Source organism: Pongo abelii, chromosome 11 (genome assembly GCF_028885655.2).
Source record: "Pongo abelii isolate AG06213 chromosome 11, NHGRI_mPonAbe1-v2.0_pri, whole genome shotgun sequence".
In the NCBI taxonomy this organism is placed as follows: Eukaryota; Metazoa; Chordata; class Mammalia; order Primates; family Hominidae; genus Pongo; species Pongo abelii.
The window spans coordinates 54,621,663-54,636,110 of NC_071996.2; the positions used below are offsets into that span (position 1 = coordinate 54,621,663).

At 39.1% G+C, this 14,448-nt stretch overlaps 1 long non-coding RNA gene across 3 annotated transcripts in view; it reads left to right on the plus strand.

Annotated features, from left to right (window-relative positions):
• The window catches only part of LOC129057836 (uncharacterized), a 50,434-nt gene that overhangs the window by 22,770 nt on the left and 13,216 nt on the right, over positions 1-14,448 (plus strand). For all 3 annotated transcript variants that reach the window (XR_008522608.2, XR_008522609.2, XR_008522610.2), the window contains exon 4: positions 12,533-12,625. This is a non-coding gene — a long non-coding RNA (uncharacterized LOC129057836). The remainder of the gene's footprint in view (positions 1-12,532; positions 12,626-14,448) is intronic.

The following is a 14,448-nucleotide window of genomic DNA, read 5'->3' on the forward strand; positions in this document are numbered from 1 at the left end:
TCCTTCACATGAAAACCACAATAAAGGCTTTTGCCCATGCCTCCTCCTTGCATCTTCTGCTGCCTAACTGACCCTGGTGGCTTCCCCGTGTGGCTCTGCATGGAATGGAGTGCCCCCTTCTCTTGAGAGCTGTGAATAACAAATTATCTTTTTCAGCGACAATTGTTTCCTGCCTAACCTGTTGACCTCACCATACCTAAATAAAAACAAAATCCCAGGTACATTTTAGAATGATAAGTACAGAGAGTTTGTATAGAGCAGTGGTTCTTGAAATGCAGTCTGAGGAACCCTGGGATGCCTGAGACCCGTCAGGGAGTCTATAAGATCAAAATCATGCACAAGTATCCTCACAGAATGCAAAATAGCCAAATGGATTTTAATATAACAGAGCATGGAAAGACCATTGATACGGTTACAGATTCCTCATTGCAGCTAACCTTTGAGAAACCACCATTTTTTGAATATTAGTGTTGTACCGTAGAAAAATATCTATGGCTAACCATAAAGATTTAAACTACTTCTCTCCCTCTTCCAACTACTTATCTGTGAGAGGCCAGATTTTCTTCATATCCTTGAATCAAAACAACATATTTGTAACATATTGAATGCAGAAGCAGATATGAGAATGCAGTTATATTTTATTAAGCCAGATATTAAAGAGATTTGCAAATGTGAAAGTGATGCTCTTTTCATGAAATTTATTTAATTTAGAAAACATCTTTATTTTTTAATAAAACCTATGGTGTTCATGATAATATGTAATATGTTTATTTTTAAATGAATCAATCTTTTCAATATTTCTCAGTTTTAATTTCAAATATGGTAAATATCAACAGATATAATCAACATAAAAGAAAGCCCTTTGGGGGCCTCAATAATTCTTACAAACAAAGAGAAGTTCTGAGAGCAAAATTATGAGAACAGTTGATACAAAGGAATAACAACAGTCACAACTGGAAAGACTAGGAAGAGCCAAGCTGTGAAACCACTTGAATTGCAAGCTAAAATAGGGATTTTTGTTTTAAATCATGGAAATAATGACTTTGAGCAGAGAGATAATATGATGAAAAAACTTTTTAGGACAAAAACTCTAGTGTATATATATATGTGTGTGTGTGTGTGTGGAATCATTTGAAAAAGTATGTGTATGAGACTGTTTACTATGTTTTGATGGAGGGAGACATGGTGAGAAACTGGAGAAGCCAGGCAGGAAACTGATGGAACTCTGTAGACACAAGGTAATTGAGGTCTTAATGAAGGGTATAGTGAGGGAATGAAAATATTAGCTAGTATTTGCTAACATTTGTGAAGTGCTTACTATGGGTCAGGCACTTGGTGTGTATTATCTCATTATCTTCTCAACAATCTAATAATTAACTTTTACAAAGTGCATTTTAAAGATGAAGATACTAAAGCACAAAGATGCTGATGGAAGATAGCAAGTAAGGGATGAAACTAAGATTTGAAGCCACACAGCCTGACTGCAGAGCCTGGACAGAAGAGTGTCCAGCATAGAAGATGAATCATTTCAGACACCGCTGATTTTTAAATGAGTCAATCTTTTCAGTGTTTCTCAGTTTTAATTTCAATTATGGTAAATATCAACAGATGAAATCAACATAAAAGAAAGCTCTTTGGGGGCCTCAACAATTCTTAGAAATGAAGATAATTCCTGAGACTAAAATTGTGAAAACAGCTGATAAAAAGGAATAAGAACAGTTAAAACTGGAAAGGCAATGAAGAACCTTTTCATTGAACTGTATGTGACAGTTCATTTCTTTATGTGACAGATGCCTTCAGTGTCCTCCCTGATCCCCTTACTGGGCAGTGCACCCAACCCCAGCCACTGTGAGTACTGGCTGCTCCTGACTCACAGCTGCACCCTTTGAGGGGGTGAGGGGCGTTGCCCTTGGCTGACAGGATATGATTAGAAAGACTGGAAGGCGGCTGGTGGTGGCCCATGGCCAATGAGTCACCGTGCGAGTGTATACTAGCCCAGCCCTCTTGCCTCCAGGCAGGAAAACCTCTGTGTGAAGTGCTCTACTTGCTCTATGCTCTGGCGCTCCCTGTACCTACTAAGCAGGCTGAAGCTGAGCCTAGACATCTCCTGAAACCACACCTTTGACTCGCTTCTTCCCCTTCCCTCACTCCCTTACAGTGTCTCAGGAAAGCACTGTCTCAGTAAATCAATTGCACATGAATTCCTGTCTAAGCTCCGCTTCTAGGAACCCAACAAAGACACTGAAAATTCTGCTTTAAAATATCTTTCGGAATTCCTTTTTTTGGTCTCAGTTTTTATAGCTGTCTCTGAGATGGATCTATAATGTGGTCACTCATTAATATTTTTGGAATCTAGATCTCTTGAGAAACTCATTAGATATGAGGTGGGGGTTTTAAATTCATTCCAAGTCATAACTGCAGTTAGAACCTTGAGTACTTTATTTTTTTTCTTAATCAAGCCATTCTGGGCACTCTACTCTTCCCTTAGCAGAACAGAATCACTTTGAGTACAGAAACCTCCATATTAGTCATCTTTTTATTTCCTCAGCACCTAGCATAATGTTCTGAACTTTGGAGGCATATAGTAAATGTATTAAATAAAAAGAAAAAAACCTTCAGAACTTAACTAAATCATTTTACCATGATTTTTTAAAAAGACATTTTTTAGACTAGTTTTAGGTTCATGGCAAAATTGAACAGAAGGTCAGAGATTTCCCATATACCTCCTGCCATCACACACACAAACTCCTAACTATCAAAATCTCCCACCACAGTGATATATTTTTTACAATTGATGAACTTACATGAACACATCATTATCATCCAAAGTCCATAGTTGACATTACGGTGCCCTCTTGGTGTTGCACACTCTGTGGGTTTGGACAAATGTATAATGGCATGGATCCACCATATAGTGTACTCTGTGTAGTATCATATAAAATGTTTTCATGGCTGTAAAAATCTTCCGTATTCCACCTATTCATCCCTTCCTCCACCAACCCCTGACAACCACTGATCTTTTTTTTTTTTTTTTTTTTTGAGACGGAGTCTCACTCTGTCACCCAGGCTGGAGTACAGTGGCGTGGTCTCAGCTCACTGCAAGCTCCGCCTCCCGAGTTCATGCCATTCTCCCGCCTCAGCCTCCCAAGTAGCGGGGACTACAGGCGCCTGCCACCATGCCTAGCTAATTTTTTGTATTTTTAGTAGAGACGGAGTTTCACCGTGTTAGCCAGGATGGTCTCGATCTCCTGACCTCGTGATCTGCCTGCCTCAGCCTCCCAAAGTGCTGGGATTACAGGCATGAACCACCGCACCCAGCCAACAACCACTGATCTTTTTGCTGCCTCTACAGTTTAGCCTTTTCCAGAATATCATATAATTGGAATCATGCAGTATGTACAGCCTTCTGAGATTGGCTGTGTCTTTTTCATGGCTTGACATTTGTTTCTTGTATGATCTCGATACTGAAGAAATCTTTCTGAGAATCTAATATAATTATTTTCCTTCATGTGAGTGAAACTCACCTAGAAGAACGTGACAAAACTCAAGTAGAAAGGTCCCATCCCTTCTACCCCTCCTATTTGGGGTCTTGATATTGCAGGGCTGAGGTAAGGTTAGGAATGTGCATTTTTAGCAACACCACAGGAGATTTTAATGCGTTAAAATAATTGGGCCACATTTTGAGAAACAGTTGTTAGATATGAGTTCTAAATTTATTTTCAAAGAGTTAATATGTCAGTATGTTCAATTCTTTGCCTTCTACTTTTAAACTTAACTTCCTCGTAAAGCAACCTTTTTTCTATCACCTGCTCCACCCTAACTCATTCCGATCACCTGCTCCACCCTAATTCATTCCGATCACCTGCTCCCCCTAACTCATTCTGATTACCTGCTACCTGCTCTGCCTTGAATCCCGCCAAAGCACTCACCCTGTCATTCTCTTTAAATTAGCCAATCAGAATTAGTTTACCCTGTGCAGTCTAACCCTAGCCAATAGGGGAGCGACACAGAAGCAGGGGCCACGTGCGTCAGGGATAAGAACCCCTTCCCCTCCCTTGTCCAAGTGTGTGTTCACCATTGCTCCATCTGTAAGGGCACACCCTTCTATAGAAGTACCTTGCCTTGCTGAGAATTAAAAAGAAAATTTTATATTCGAGTGCTATTTCTTTTGTGGCACCAAAACTTTACATATAACACATTGTTATAAAATATACTTAAACATAACATGAGATACCTATTTCAAACAACACAACAAGAAGATTTGAGATCTAAAGGGCATAGCCTTCTCTCGCTATCTCCTACCTATAACTATTATTACCAGAATTACAGGCCAACGTAAGGATCTTAGAACATTTTCAAACTTGCCAAATTTTATTGGGATTACTTTGTTAGTAAACTTGGGAACAATGAAAAACATAATGTTTACGACAAGTCGGCATTTAACTATATGTCCAACGTCCTATACGATCTATCATTAGTCACCTTCTAACATGCTATTAGGATTCCTAGGGACCTTGGTTATCCCACCATACATTAACCACAGTGATTTGTACAGCCTTCAGGCAATTCGCCTTCCATCCTTTTTTTTTTTTTTTTAAATACAGTAATGAACACTTTTGAAGTGTCTCTGAGGTAAATGACCTCTGCTATCTAGAAAGCACTATTAAAGTGATGTCTGCTCTGGGAAATTGTTGCCACAACATTGTAAATCCATTAGTGATTGGTGACCGTGAAAAAGCAAGAGGTTCTGAACAGTCTCAAAGGGGCTAGTTCTTCATGCTGACAATCAGCGATTTACAGGGGACTATGCTATAAGGGACATCCAAAAGGCTTATGACGGAATCATCCCCAGCTTATTCACAACCCTTCTTGCCTTTAGGAACAACCCTAAAATGACTGCAAGTAGGTTAGTGCGGCTACGGCATGGCTATAATAATGGGAGAAAGCTCTTTCACTGTCTCACCAATAAATGTGTAATGGTATGCCAGGGCATACTTTATTTATGTCAACTGTCAATAAATTGTAAGCATCTGTTCAGCTAACATTGCTTCTTAAATATGACTTTGAAACTGAAGATATGGAAAAGTTCCTCTTTTAGCATAGTGGCATAAGCTCCTAACAGACTGAAATTCCCTCAGATAAAAACATAAAAACCAACTAACTACCTGAGAGATCTGAAGAGTGAACAAAAGGCAGCACATTTTGGAAGGAAATTAAAACTTGGAAGATGTGACCAGCATGGGGTGAATTTCCTGTTTTCTTGCGGTGTGGCTTCAAGCCTGGACTGCAGACAAAGCAGCTAAGACTGACAGAAAGTCAACCATCTTCTGGCATGAGCAATCAGGGGACAGAACCCGGGGTATCAAGGACTTCCAGAGAGTGAGATAGAAATCTCAGAAAGGCAGGGCGTGGTGGCTCACACCTCGTAAAGCAACCTTTACGATCCCAGCACTTTGGAAGGCCAAGGTAGGCAGATCACCTGAGGTCAGGAGTTCAAAACCAGCCTGGCCAACATCTCTACTAAAAGTACAAAATTTAGCCAGGCATGGTGGTGGACACCTGTAATCCCAGCTACTTGGGAGGCTGAGGCAGGAGAATCGCTTGAGCCCAGGAGGTGGAGGGTGCAGTGAGCTGAGATCTTGCTATTGCATTGCACTCCAGCCTGGGCGATAGAGTCTTGCTCTATCTCAAGACTCTGTCTCAAAAAAAAAAAAAAAAGAAAGAAAGAAAGAAAAAAGAAAAAAGGAAAGAAGAATGTAAGAGGACAGTTTAAAAAAGGGAAATTTATAAGGCAATATCATTCATGAATTGAAATGCAAAAACCCTAAACAAACTATTTGCAGATTGAATCCAGCTAAAAAAGAGGATGTATCCTTTTTTAGCTCTTGGGAACTTGGTTAAAAAAGAAAAAAAGAGAGACAGAGGATGTCTCCTTACAAAATTGGGTTTAACGAAATATAATATTTAATTTATATTCTTAACAACTTAATGAAGATATATGATTATCTTCATAAATGCAGAAAATGTATTTGCTAATAACATTTATTTATGATAAAACTCTTAGAAAACTAGGAAGAGAAGAGAACTTTCTAAATTTGACAAGGGTTATATATAAAATAAGACATCAAATGTTATTTGTGAAACAATGAAAGTACACTTTCTAGATCAGGAAAGTGATAAAGTTAGCCACAGTAATTATTGCTATTCAACAATGTACTGGCCATCCTAGGCAAAGCAGAAAGGCAGAAAGAAAAGGAATCGAGATTAAAAGGAAGAAACAGAAAGCCCACTATTTTGCAGGTGATATGATTGTCCACATAAAAAACCCAAAGTAATCTATGGATTACTGATTGGAATTACTTTAAAAATTAAGCAAGGTTGCTAGCCACATCAATATTTATACATTGTTTCCATGAGCAAAGTGTTAGTTGAAAAAAAAATGTATACATTGCATTTTTGTAAACCATCAACAAATGCTTCAAAAATAAAAAAAATTTAAAATAATATTTATAACAGCATTAAAGATATTAAATACTTAGGAATAAATATAAGAAGAGTGTTATAAAATCTTTTTTTTTTTTTTTTTAAGACAGGGTCTCACCCTGTCACCCAGCCTGAATGCAGTGGTGAGAACACAGCACACTGCAGCCTCAAATGATCTTCCCACTTTGTCCTCCCATGTAGCTGGGACTACAGGCACACACCACCATGCCTAGCTAATTTTAAAAAATGTTTTTTAGAGAAAGGACCCCACCATGTTGGCCAGGCTGGTCTTGAACTCCTAGGCTCAAAGAGATCCTCCTACCTCAGCCTCCCAAAGTGCTATAGAGCAAGACCCCATCTCTTAAAAATAAATAAATAAATCAATACACAAGTAAAAATGAAATAAAATAATACAATTTAATTTAAAGATGTATTTTTAAAAGACCTTGAAGCCATGAGCCTGGTAAAAAAAACAAAAAACAAAAAACAAAAAAACAACAACAACAAAACAAACAAACAAAAAAACAACTAAATTAATGGAGAGATGCCATGTTCGTGGTTGAAAGACTCAATATTGTAAAGATGCCATTTCTCCCCAAATTGCTCTATAGGTTTTATATAATTCCAATCAATATCCCAGAGTATTTACTTTGTTAAATTTGAACAAACTAATCCTAAACTTTATGTGGAAGAGCAAAGGCCAGTAATAACCAACACCCTCTTAAAGAAAATAAATAAGGAGGAGCATACTTAATCTACCAGTTATAAAATTTTTCATAAAGTTGTAGCAATTAAAATGGTGTGGTGTTGGCTGGGCGTGGTGGCTCATGCCTGTAATCCCAGCATTTTGGGAGTCTGAGGCAGGCAGATCACCTGAGATCAGGAGTTCTAGACCAGCCTGGCCAACATGATGAAACCCTGTCTTTAGTTAAAATACAAAAATTAGCCAGGGGTGCTGGTGGGCACCTGTAATCCCAGCTACTCAGGAGGCTGAGACAAGAGAATCACTTGAACTTAGGAGGCGGAGGTTGCATGCAGTGAGCCGAGATCATGCCACTGCACTCCAACTTGGGCAACAAAGTGAGACTTGGTCTCAAAAAAAAAAAAAAATTATGTGGTGTTTGTACAGTGACAGGAAAAAAAGACTAAGGGGCAGAATTGAGAGCCCAGAAATAGACCCTTGCAAATATGGATATTTGATACATGAATGAGATTATCTTGCAAATGAACAAGGAAAGAGTGGTCTTGCCACAAATGGATAAACATACGGAAAAAAAAAAGAAATTGCACCCCTTCACACCATACACACAAGAAAGACAGATTAGAGACCTAATGGAATAACAATACAATTGAGTTTTCAGAAGGCAAAATTGGTTATCTTTATAACATCATAATGGGGAAAGATTTCTTGAAACAGAGAAGTGTAAAAAATAAGGGGAAAATGGTGAATCAACATTTAAGTTTAGAGCTTTTATTCCTCAAAGGACACCATGAAGACAGTGAAAAGACAAACCATAAACGGGGAGAAGATAATTGCAGCACGTATAACCAATAAAGGATTAGTCCAAAATGTATGGAGAATTTTTGTGATTTTTAAAATTTGTTTATTTATTTTTAATTTTTATTTTTGAGACAGAGTTTTGTTCTGTCTCCCAGGCTGTAGTGCAGTGGCACAATCTCGGCTCAGTGCAGCCTCTGCCTCCCGCTTCAAGCGATTCTCCTGCCTCAGCCTCCCAAGTAGCTGGAATTACAGGCTATTTTTTGTATTTTTAGTAGAGAGGGGGTTTCACCATGTTGGTCAGGCTGGTCTTGAACTCCTGACCTCAGAGACCTGCCCTCCTTGGCGTTCCAAAGTGCTGGGATTACAGGTGTGAGGCACCATGCCTGGCTGAATTCCTGTGTTTTAATAAGAAAAATACAAACACTCCAATAGAAAGATGGTCAAAAGAAATGACCAGAAATTTCACCAAACTGAAACAGAAATGGCCCATAAACCTATGAAAAGTGTTTAATCTTTTGGATATCATCATGGACATTTAAAATAAAAGCATTATGAAACCATTTTACAAATCAGATCAAAAAACAAAATCACTAACCAAATATATTTCCTCCCCAGATTCATTCCTTGTGATGCAACTGCTTTGATTTTCGTTAAAAATTCAACATTATCTTCGATTCCCTTCCTCATATATAGGTGGGAAGAAATTCACTTCATAGAATGATTCTTGCTGCCTTCCCTGTTTATAGCTGTTCTTGATTGCTAAATGGAAAAAGTGTGGCCAATGCACCATGATGACTTTTCTTTCTACTTTTTTTTTTTTTTTCTCCACACAGAGTCTGGCTCTGTTGCCCAGGCTGGAGTGCAGTGACACCATCTCGACTCACTGAAGCCTCCATCTCCCGGCTTCAAGTGACTCTCCTTCCTCAGCCTCCTGGGTAGCTGGGATTACAGGCATGTGCCACCATGCCTGGCTAATTTTTGTATTTTTAGTAGAGACGGGGTTTTACCATGTTGGCTGGTCTAGTCTCGAACTCCTGACCTCAGGTGATCCGCCTGCCTTGGCTTCCCAAAGTGCTGGAATTACAGGGCATGAGCCAGGGTGCCCGGCCTGTTTTCTTTCTACTTTTCAGCCATATCTTTGCACCACACTTATTTCTATGTTGATGGTATTTTCTTATTTAAGCACTTACAGCTATATTAACAATGAGCACCTAATAAAGTTAGGTTTATTGTTTAGTTGTAATTTTTTCTAATATACTGGGAGACTAACCACATTGGAAATCAAAGTTCAACTAGAGTTTTGGGAGACTAACCAGACCATGTGAATCCCAGCACTTTCGGAAGCCAAGGAGGGCAGATAACTTGAGGTCAGGTGTTTGAGACCAGCCTGGCCAACATGGTGAAACCCATTTCTAATAAGAATACAAAAAAACTAGCTGGGCATGTGGCGGATGCCTGTAATCCCAGCTACCGGGGAGGCTGAGGCAGGAGAATCACTTGAACCCAGGAAGCAGAGGTTGCAGTGAGCCAAGATCGCGCCACTGTACTCCAGCCTGGGTGACAGAGGGAGACTCCATCTCAAAATAAATAAATGAATAATAAATAAATAAATAAATAAAACAAAGTTTCATAGAGGGACAACTTCAGGTCACTGGCATCTTAATTTGAATTCGTTTATTAAGCAATTCTCTTCCCAAACAGAAAGTATGGCAGCGTGGAGTCTGAAATGGAATCAAGGTAAAGGAGGTGTGGATAGTAAAATGAGGGAAAGAGAATCAAGAAGCAAGTGTGGGAAGCACAGCAGAGCACAAGCTTCACCATTTGCTTAGCCCTACTGTCGAGTCCTATGGTCAGGTGGTGCATTGTATTGTCTCTCCTAATAATCCCTATGAAAATATTACAGATGAAATAAGTTAAAAGACATTTAAGTGTTAATTTCATTTGGGAAAACAGAGGTAGGTTGCCAGGATGTGACTTCTTCTTGGGGGAGGATGCTGGAATCTCCAGGCGTTATTGTTTTGCAAACTTTTGGATAATATTTTGTGTTTGGTCATGTAGCACACCAGTTTTCTCAATGAGAACAAACCCTAGTCTTCATTAGCCAAATTCTCTTCTATGGAGAAACCTCTTCCTGATGTTACATCATAATTGTAGTGGCATGTGCACATGATGATACATTAAGACTTTGAAACAGAACCTTAGGTCAGGTTGCTCAGAAAAGATTATTCCTGATAGAGCAAGGTATCCTGATTATAGACTCTAAGTCCCTGTACACCCTGGTCTTTTGTTCTGGCTCTCAAAGCAAGTTGCTTTCTTGCATATATACCAGTTTTCTGCAAATGGTAAGTGAGTTGGTTTTCATTTTGCAATTTTATTTTAAAATATCAAACCTACAGCACACAGCTGGATATTAAGAATCAGACCAGGATCATATATCATCAAAAGTAATCCTGGGGTTCCATATTTATTTCATAATATACACCGACGAATCAAAGTTAAACCATCTGTCATTTTCAAAAAAGGGTTCACATCCATTTTTATATTGCATTCAAAACAAAAAATACAAAGCTTACAATTTGACCTATCCACAGCAAGTCATAATATTGAAAACATAAGTTTCATTATTTCATGCTAGCTTCATAGCTAGCTGGGAACAAAGTCCGAATGCATTAACAGGGGAATATCTCTCAATGTGCATACCTACCACAAGCTGATTCTGACCCTAGTTATCAGAGACACATAATATGTTTCCAAACTTCTGGGAATATCTTATTTTCTGGATTCACATTCTCATGATACATTCAGCTAAACTAACTTGTAAGTAAGTAGCAAAATCACCAACTCATTTTCTGTCACTAAGTATTAAGGCAATAAAGTAAGTTAAAGCTTTTCTTTTTTAACTGAAATTACATGTATTCCCCTTTCCTTAAGTGTAATCCCAAGTAAGTTCAGACTCCTTCACCTTCTCCCCAGATTTTGCTTTATTTAGACTTTCAAGATTACATTTGCCATGATCACTTTCTGCACTAATGTTATTGATCTGACAGTGATATATTTGCACGAAAAGGGCTCACTTTTTAACATTTAAATGTTTTTGGTAAACCTTTATTAAGATATAATCACATACAATCTACCTACTTAAAGTATATAATTAAATGGTTTTTAAACCTCAGCATACAGCTGGATATATCACAGATATATGCAACTATCACCACATTCAATTTTTGAACATTTTTATCACCCTAAGAAGACCCTGTACCCTTTAGCTTTCACCCCTCAATCTTCCCACACCTTGCTCCCCCAATAGATAACCACTAATCTATTTTCTATCTCTATAGATTTGCCTATTCTGGATATTTCATATAAATGGAATCATATAATATGTGGTCTTTTGTGACTGGCTTCTTTCACTTGACATAATGTTTTCTTTCTTTCTCTCTCTCTCTCTTTTTTTTTTTAAGACAAGGTCTTGCTCTGTTGCCCAGGCTAGAGTGCAGTGGCACAATCATACTTACTGCAGCCTCAACCTCCCAGGTGCAAGTGATGCTCCTGCCTCAGCCTCCTGAATAGCTGGGACTACAGGCTCATGCCACCATGCCTGGCTAATTTTTAATTTTTTTTTTTGAAGAGGGGTCTTGCTATGTTGCCCAGGCTGGTCTCAAACTCTAGGCCTCAATCATCCCCCTTGGGCTTCCCAGAGTGTTGGAATTACAGGCCTGAGCCACTGTGCCCAGCCAGCATAATATTTTCAAGGTTCATCTATGTTGTCATATGTATCAGTATTCTTTTTTATGGCCAAATAATATTTCATTGTGTGGATACATCATGTTTTGTTTATTCATTCATTAATTGTTGGACATTTGGGTTGTTTCTACCTTTTGGTCATTATGAAAATCGCTGCTATAAACATTCAGGTACAAGTTTTTGTGTGGACATATGTTTTTATTTCCATTCATTGTATACCTAGGAGTGGAACTGCTCCATTGTAGCTTTTGAGCCAGGCTGTTTTTCAAAGTAACAGAACAATCACATTCTCACCAGCAGTGTATGAGGGTTCTGATTTCCCTACATCCTCACCAAAACTTGTATTTATCTGTCGTTTTGATTGTAAACGTTCTAGTGAGTATGAAGTGGTATGTCATTGTGGTTTTGCCAACTAATGATGTCGAGCATTTTTTCAAATGTTTATTGGTCGTTTGTATATCCTCTTTGGAGAATTGTCTTAAGATCCTTTGTCCATTTTAAAATTGGATTACTTATCTTTTTATTATTTAATTGTAGGAGTACTTTATATATTCTAGATACAAGCCCTTGTCCAATGTATGAATTGCTAGTGTTTTCTCCCATTCCATGAGTTGTCTTTGCACTTTTTTTTGAGACAGGGTCTTACTGTCACCCAGGCTGGAGTTCAGTGGCACAATCACAGCTGACTGCAGCCTTGACCTCCTGGGCTCAAGTGATCCTCCCATCTTAGCCTCCCAAGCAGCTGGGACTACAGGCACACACCACCAAGCCCAACTAATTTTTTTTTTTTTTTTTTTTTTTTAGAGCTGGGATCTCACTATGCTGCCTGGGCTGGTCTTGAACTCCTGGGCTCAAACGATCCTCCTGCCATGGTCTTCAAAAGTGCTAGGATTACAGGTATGAATCACTGCCCTTGGCTCACTTTCTTGACAGTATCCTTTGACACACCAATGTATTTAATTTTGACGAAGCTCAATTTATTTTTGTTATTTTTCTTGCTCATGCCTTTAGTGTCGTATCTAAGAAAATGTTGCAGAATCCAAGGTCATGAAGATTTACTCCTACCTTCTCCTCTAAGATTAGAAGATTTTAGCTCTTAGGCCAGGCCTGGTGGCTCATGCCTATAATCCCAGCACTTTGGGAGGCCGAGGTGGGCGGATCACCTGAGGTCGGGAGTTCAAGACCAGCCTGACCAACATGGTGAAATGCCATCTCTACTAAAAATACAAAATTAGCTGGGTGTGGTGGCGCATGCCTGTAATCCCAGCTACTTGGGAGGCTGAGGCAGGAGAATTGCTGGAACCCAGGAGGCGGAGGTTGTGATAAGCGGAGATCGTGCCATTGCACTCCAGCCTGGGCAACAAGAGCAAAACTCCGTCTCAAAAAAAGAGAAGATTTTAGCTCTTACATTTTATAATTTTAACATTAATGTTTAGGTGTTTGATCCATTTTTAGTTAAGTTTTGTATAGTATGAGGTAGGAGTCCTAAATAATTCTTTTGCCTGTGGCTCTACAATTGTCCCATTGTTGTTTGTTGAAAAGACTATTTTTCTCCATTAAATTGTTTTGGGATCCTTGCAGGCAGTTAATAACTGTAAATGTGAGGGTTTAGAGTAAATTCTCAGTTCTATTCCATTGATCTCTATGTCTGTCCTTATGCCAGCATCACACTTTTTTTTTGGGGGGTCTTACTCTGTCACCCAGGCTGGAGTACAGTGGTGTAATCTCAGCTCACTGCAACCTCCATCTACTGGGTTCAAGCAATTCTCTCACCTCAGCCTCCTGAGTAGCTAGGACTACAGGTGCACACCACCATGACCACCTAATTTTTGTATTTTTTGGTAGAGGGGGGTTTCACCATGTTGGCCAGGCTGGTCACAAACTCCTGACCTCAAGTGATCCACCCCCCTCAGACTCCCAAAGCGTTAGGGTTACAGGAGTGAGCTACCATGCCTGGCCACACGCTGTTTTGATTGCTGTTGCTTTGTAGTAAGTTTTGAAATTGGGAAGTCCCCCAACTTTGTTCTTCTTAAAAGATTGTTCCAGCCATTCTGGGTCCCTGGAGTTTCCATATAAATTTTAGGGTCAGTTTGTTAATTTCCACAAAGTTGCCAGCTTGGATGCTGCGAGTAATTGCATTAAATCTGTAGATCGGTTTGGAGATTATTGCCATTTTTCTTAGTCCTGTTTAGTGTTGCTATCACTGAATGCTGGGTAACTTGAAAAGAGGTTTATTTGGCTTATGATTCTGGTGGATGAAAAGTTCAAGATTTGGCAACTGCATCTGGTGAGGGCCTCATGCTGCTTCAACTCATGGCAGGAAACAGAAGGGGCATAGGTATGTGCAAAGAGATCACGTGGCAAGAGACAAAGCAAAAGATAAGCGGAGGAAGCCAGACTCTTTTTAACAACCTGCTCTCCTAGGAACCATCCATTCCTGGGAGAGTGAGAATTCACTCATTCTTATGAGAGGGCATTAATCTATTCATGAGGGATCTTCCCCTGTGACCCAAACACATCCACTAGGTCCTGCCTGCCAACACTGCCACACTGGAAATCAAATTTAAACTTGAGTTTTGTCAGGATTGCCACATCCAAACCATAGCACCATCTTAACAATATTAAATCTCCTGATCTGTGAATATGAGTTGTCTTTCCGCTTACTTAAATCTTCTTTAATTAATTTCAACAGTTTTGTAGGTTTCAGAATTTAAGTTTTT